The sequence below is a fragment of the Pocillopora verrucosa genome, chromosome 3, assembly GCF_036669915.1.
Source record: "Pocillopora verrucosa isolate sample1 chromosome 3, ASM3666991v2, whole genome shotgun sequence".
Classification (NCBI taxonomy): Eukaryota; Metazoa; Cnidaria; class Anthozoa; order Scleractinia; family Pocilloporidae; genus Pocillopora; species Pocillopora verrucosa.
In genome coordinates this window covers 24,502,441-24,509,798 of record NC_089314.1, presented here as the reverse complement: position 1 = coordinate 24,509,798, position 7,358 = coordinate 24,502,441, and the positions used below count along the sequence as shown (strand labels likewise).

General features: G+C 37.9%; 1 long non-coding RNA gene across 1 annotated transcript; it reads right to left on the bottom strand.

Annotated features, from left to right (window-relative positions):
- Positions 1–5,316: 5,316 nt before the first annotated feature.
- LOC136279440 (uncharacterized) lies at positions 5,317–7,358 on the bottom strand. The gene is made up of 3 exons (XR_010716866.1): positions 7,221–7,358; positions 6,098–6,284; positions 5,317–5,392 (listed from the first exon to the last, which is right to left on the bottom strand). It is a non-coding gene; the product is annotated as an uncharacterized lncRNA (long non-coding RNA).

Genomic DNA, 7,358 nt, shown 5'->3' with positions numbered 1-7,358 from the left:
CATTTATGGCCTGGGACTGACTTCTTACTCGTTTGTTACGATCTAATGGTTTTACGTCCAATGAATTTGTTAAAACTTTCCTTTTAACACCTTTGGTTCCACTCTCACTTGCGGAGGTTAACTCTTCCTCACCATCATCTTCCTGATAACTGCTATGACTTGTTTCTGTCTGCTCTTCGTCACTGTTTGTGTCTGAATTCTCATGAGACAAAACATCTCTTGCTTTGGAAGCAATTTCCAGGTTACCGTGGGTGTCCGAAAAAAATTGGATTTATGATTTTGTACCGCTCACGCTCTTCAACTGCTGACTTACCACTACCTTTCTTGATGCGATCCGTGTATTTACGCCATTGATCTTTTATCCACTTAAATTTCACCCGAAGCTTTTCAACATCTATTCTCAGATGAGTTAAAGCCTTTTTCGATTTAGACTGACGATGTTCTCTGTCATTTTCTTCTTTAAATTCTTTGGAGGATATGCGCTCCTCAAAGGCTTTCTTTATATCCTCGAAGACAGGTTTGTTTGCAGTCTTCTTCAACGCAAGCATGTCCAGTTTGTAAGCAAACTCGTTTGTTTCGTCTGCCAGAACAAGGGCGAAGTACTTGAGCTCTGTTTCTGTCCATGGTCAACTTCGCTCTTTTGTACTTGACTCCGCCATGTTGTTTTCTTGGGCGGATAACCGCTGGCTTTTTTCCGACACGGTCTCATTTCTTAACGTTATTCTTCCGTTGCCCGTCTTTACACACAAAGATGCATTATGCGTCCAGACGAACTACCTTTCGAAGTGCGTCGTTCAAGACGCATTTCAAATGAAAGTTCTTCTAGACGTATAATGCACCTTGTGCCCGTCTTTACACGAGAGACGCATAACCGGACGAACTACAAATGTTTGCCCAAGTTCGTCCAGACGGATAATGCGTCTCTAGTATAAAAACGGCCAATAACAATAATAATAATAATAATAATAATAATAATAATAATAACAGATGACAAAAAAATTCATACTTGTTTCAGCTGAGGATGATGGCGGATCCACACCGCTGTCCGAACAGGAATCAATGTCTAAAGAATTGGGTGGCAGTGCAACTTTTTTAAGATTTTGCTGTAATGACCAGAACAAACTTGTTTTCTATACCCATGTGTATATCTTTACACCTCCAATATGATAAACTTAACAAAATTCGGTAGTTTATTTGGTTTACATGATGAAACAGTTAAATTAAAGAATACACTTTTAAAAACAGCATTAATTTAGGATACTAAAATTGTTATCAAAGAATTTACTGGCTTTGGCAGGAACAAAATTATAGCCTTCTCAGCTCTCTTCTATCTGTGAGGGTATATAGAACTTGCGCTATATAAATCTCAACGGCTATAATCAAATCTTATTTTGATTTCCGTGCAAAGTAGTCTTGATTTTGTGTGATTTGCCGTGGAATGGAAGCATTGTAGATGCCCTTCATCCACTGATTGGGCCATATTCGCTTGCGTTTTTGTGAAAAACTTAATTTTAATTTTTTACGAAATGGTCTTAATTTTGGAATATTTGCTGCGAAAGGGTAGCATAGTAGACGCGTTTTATCCAATATTGGGCCATATTCGCATACGGCTATAATGAAATCTTATTTTAATTTCCAAGCGAAAGTAGTCTTTATTTTGTATGATTTACCGTGTAATTAATACTGGTAGTAGGAATAAAGTATGAGTTGATAAAAAAAATCCTTACTGTATGTATTCAGCTACTACTCTCAAAACGCCGTGCAGTGGTGTATTCTATTAATATGTGCAGCGAATTTCAAAGTATTGCCGATTTCTGCGTGCACTTATCTTGGTTTGGTCCGTGCAGCAAAATTTTACCAAAATTACCATAATCACAATTTGAGTTAATCAGCTCCCTCGTGTTTGCTCGGAAAGCCTTCGGAAGCGTAAAAACAAGCAATTTTGTGTCCAAGAATATAGCGCGGACAGAGAATTTCACGAGCTGGCACGGCAAGGGGATAAACTAGACATATTGTAGATTGTTATATCAGAGGCCGAATTTTCAAAATAAGCCTTAGAAGGTAAGATTGAAGCCTTTAAATTCTCGCATCATAAATTTTGCGCCTTTAAAGGCAAATATCTTTTAAAGAAACTTGAAATTAAAAAATCGGGCTCTGACTTGACACAATAGATGTTGTGATAGATCACTCAGTGGTTAAATCAAGTTTCTCTGTGTCTGTGTCTTCGTCTTCGGGGTGAAAACCTGGACACAAAATCACATTTAAAACAAATTTAATTTAAGTTGCTGTCTGCATTGCCCTCAGACGCCATCCACTCAATATAAAACAATGCTTATGCACTTTGATAATTCTTCAATATGTCTGCTAAGTTTTGACGAAATCGGCTTTGAACTGTTCATGATATTAGGAATTTAAAAGTGATACCCCTGCCAATATTTTGCCTAATGAATATATTCATGGTCAAGGTATCCACCGCGACCTTAAGGGACAATTGCACGCAAGATATATATAACTTTATACGCATAGCCTACAGCTTGCTTTAATTGTGATGCTATTGTGTTGCACTAGGATAGGAGAAAAATGCTAAAAGTGGTGAAAGCAAAGAAGTATCAACAGATAGAAAGAAAGGCTAACAGATGGTAAGCAACAGATGGTATAAAGGATTCCTGTCAAAAAATTAATTGCAATATAATCCACTTCCATCCTTGCCGTCCTGTACCACTTGCTCAAAATACCCGTTAATTTCTTTCTTGTTTGGTGGGATCTTTTTGTCTAGTGTAATCATGTCTTTTGTGGCATTTGGCAATATTACAGTCAGTTGCAATGACATTATCAAAGAAAAAAGAAAAAGGTTAAAAAGCAAATAGGAATTAAAGTTAGGCATTATAAATACAACTTTGAAATTCGCCTGAAGAAACGGCCTTAACACACACGTAAATGAATTTATCTTACTATACACGAATATGTGAACAGAGAAAAACTCGTGAGTTTTCTGAAAATGTATGTAATGTAACGTAAATGCGGCCAACTTAGACGGATAAACCAATTCCTATTTCCCTTTTTTCTACGACAACGTTGTTGCAATTAGGTGTATGTGGAAGTTAGAAAATATACCTTTCCATGTTCAGTAGTTGTTGAATTAGACAAATAAATGCAAATGCGCCCCCCTTTGCGACCAAATGTTCTATCATCGTTAGCGCTAATAAACGGGTTTGATGGATTGTTTGTGAACGATGAGGTCCCTCCCAGAGGTGCCATATCTGGGCCAATTTCTGCTATTTGTTTGCTTTTGCTATCATCACCTGTAAAAAGGTTTGTTGAACTTGTGAGCGAATTAAGTATCGTATTACGTCATATCGCACCCAAAGGCTATATATCTAGGCCAAGGTTGGAAAAGGTCTTTTATGAACAACTACGCTGAGAAAACGGTTTTGTCAAATAGAGTCCCGATTTCATCATATGCATCCCAAAGGTTATATATTTAGGCCAAACGATGTACTAGCATTTGGCATGCAACTGAAGAAAATAATAATAATAATAATAATAATAATAATAATAATAATAATAATAATACGGGACTTAAGTCGAAAATAGTTCGACGAAACTATTTTTTTTTTTGCCGCAGTTGACAATATCCATCACTTGAACAAGGGAGGGATAATGTTCGTTTTTTAAAACAGTACAAACTATTTTAATACTTCAGTAACATTATCTTTAATCGAGATTTATTGCTTTCTTGCAACTTATTATAATTATTTGCTGTTTATTGCAAACCAGATTCTAAGGAAACACAATTCTGGCAACAAAAAATTGAGACATCACCTCAAGGCCAGGTTATCACTAGGAAAGAAAAGTTGGAAGATGTTGAGTTTCCTTTTATATTGCTTCGAGCCTTTTTAAATAAACCACTGACACTGTGTTCCGCCACTCGCTTTCCCGCTAACAATCGCATGATTTAAAGCTAAAAAAACAAAACCGTCGGCAACAGCAAAAGTAAAAAAAACTGTCAACAAGTAAAGCGCTTTACAATATGCTTCCACTTGTTACAGTTTCAAACCAAACAAGCTACAATCTTGGACGCAACTGTTGAGATACTTGGCCACATTTCCACTTATTAAGGTACAACAGTTCACTTTTTCAAACCCCCCCCCCTCCTTACGGGTTTCCCCATTTCAAGGTTGTTAACGTTGTCGTGCAGTGAAAACAAAGCCTGGTGGATCGCAAACCCTAAGAAACACCATTGAGTAGAAGGATAGGGAATAAATACTTCTTATCCGTTTTCCAGTACTATAGACACTAGCGAAAAAATCATGTATGAAATGTGTTTGTCACAATTAGTTTTGTCCAAGATTGTTGCTGCAGATATATTTACGTAAGACAACTTTTTTACCCGCAATGTACTTCTCACACTTGAACAAATGAACAGCAGGTAAAACGAAGAACATTCCTTTCTGCAAGTGGCGGTTTTCATCGGGATCTCCTAAAATAAGTGGTGCAGGGACAAGGGGCTTTGTGAGTTATGTTATCAAAACACAGACCATCCCTCTCTCAATTTTATGACCGTGAAGAGTATCACGATTTCTGTCCACAATGCCAACAGAAAGAATCTCGCCATCAACGACATAGGCAACTGCGTCGCTCTCTTTCCCCACTGGTACTTGTTCCCGCTCAGCCACAACTCCCCTGCCTTCACAATCATCAACCTGCCCATTTTGATTTCCACCTGCCCGACTACAACTACCATTCACTTGACAACGCCCAGCTCCACCTACCCGACTACCAACATCATCCCCCTGATCATGCCCAACTCTGCATGCCTGATTACTACCATTATCCACCTGCCCCCGTCCAGCTCTACCTGCCAGAGTCTGACCCTCATGTACTTTGTCACTTCCAGCTTTACCTGCCTGACTAACAGTGTCTACCACCTGCCAAAGGCCACTTCTGTCATCTAACTGTCCAGGCCCAGCTCCACCAGCCACCCTACCACATTCATCAACCTGGCCACTGCAAGCTCTACCTGCCCAACTACTACCATCATCCAGCTGCCCATGCCTAGCTCCACCTCCCCGACTACCATCCTCATCAACCTGTTCAGGCCCAGCTCTCTGTGCCACAACCTGATTGCTAGTTGTTGCTTCACCCACACCATCCAACTGCTGTTCTTGTGCAATATCTGCCGGGACCTGACTGATGATTGTGGCACCACCCACACCAACCATCTGCTGTGGTTGTTCAGCACTACATTCCTGACTTTCATTAGCCTCATTCCCATCTTGTGATACTTGCTTCACACCCGTACAAACAACGGACATTGTGCCATTTTTGACGGAAACAGTTATGGACGGATCCTCTGGCTCGTCATCAATCGTGTGTTCACTGCCATGAAACTCTATAATGGAGACAGATTTTTTTATTTAATCCTGATCACTCTTAGTAAAACAGAAAACTTTTAGTACATAGATCAAATGCATTAAACTACATGTGAAAGAACCCTCTGGCAGAAATTAAATACCGAAAAATATGCAAAGCAAATTTAAGAAGGGTCTAATATGTTAGTTACAGTCAAATTGTGATACACATTAAAATCAAAGAGTTTGAATTTGAGATTACAGCGATAGGGATACACATGTTTCACTATATAAATGAATTCTGCTATCAGTTTGTTAGCTTTTTCACAATAAACTCAAACAAATATTGAATGTATACTTAATGACACATCCCATCTTTTTTGGTAATCCCCCAGTCATCATCACCATCATTATGGTTATAATGATTAACAATCTCTCAGCCTAAATTGACAATAATGTCAAATACAATGAAAAATTTGGCCAGACTTCTTAGACTTCATGCGTATAATGATCTTACTGAGTAAAACGACTAGTGTTTTTTTACCTTGTATATTTATGAGGTTTTCTATTTCCTTAGGAAAACCATTTGGAAAATTTTGCCACAAACCATGTGTTATGACATGTTGCAAAAGAGCACAAGAAATTTTATTGGATCAGGATGGAAAGATCTTTTGGGTGGAATGTACTGTTTTAATCATAAGATTATCAAGACAACGAATATAGTGGTGATTGTCAGTTGCACTTACCTTTGGAAAACTGTTTGTAAAGTCTTGTAGTCACAAGACCATATTTTGATGCATTTTGTGTGTTTTTTCCAACAAACTTTTGGCCAGCACCAGGTGTGCCGTAAGTGTGTACAGATGTACCTTTGCCATGTCTGTTGAAGTATAGAACAACAACATCCCAACCATGATGTTGGTATAAAACATTTGCCTGAAATTCAATCAACAAGAAATATGTCACTTACAGATATATGTATTAAAGATCCTAGAAAATTAGGAAAAGGTCTTAATTGGAGTAAAACTGAGAATTCCATAAATATTTTACATTTCACAGTATGGTTATCATCATTAGTATCATGATCATTACTTTGGTTTGAACTCGGTGGAACAAACCGCTTACAAACAAAGTCTATCACAGTGCACCGCTGGCTTTCAACATGGAACATGCATCATGGATCACAGGTGCAACATTTATAGAAATAGGTGTGTAATTTATCGTTATAAAATAACTGAAAAGTAAAGGAGGAATTATATTAAAAAATACTACGGTGATCATGTCATCTAATGGGCCATGCACTCATGGCATCAGGTGACATGAATCATCCCCTTGCTAAGTATGTACAATTTATTACATGGCTTTGCATACACATGCAGCAGTTACCCATTCTGAATGTTAATATGGCCATATAAGTCACATAACAGCAAATTGCAGTCTGCCAAAAATGCAAATTACTTATCTCATATATCAGTGGTAATTAAGCGAGAGACACAAGAGCAATTTGCATGCACAACAGGGTGCCACCTAGTATTAAAATGGATTTTTTTTATCATTAGACTCCCTGGTTATCAAAAGTCTTTTCCTTTCATTCCTACAGTCTGTTGGGAATTGACAAAGAAAGTGTTCATCAAGAAAAAAAAGGGGGGACATTATTATATACCAACAGTTTTTAAGGAGTCAAGCAGAGTAATCCACAAGCAAAGATATTAATTAAAAGGTATTGAATATAAGGCTCAGAGTGTGTTTAGAATTTTCACTCAGCTCACAGCTTTGATGAAGCATGCATGCATTGTTACATTAGTTATGTAGGCTACATGCAGTTAAAGGATGAACATAACAAATCCACTTGTCATTCATTGCAGTAATTACCCGATACTCCAAAAGTTTCCTTTGTTGAGTGACATGTGTTTTCTTTTTCTTGGCAAGTTTTTCCCAGTCAAAGGTTTTAATATTTATTTTGGCCCCACACCCTTCCACCTTGCAACGCTTGGCTGCATTGTAATTCTG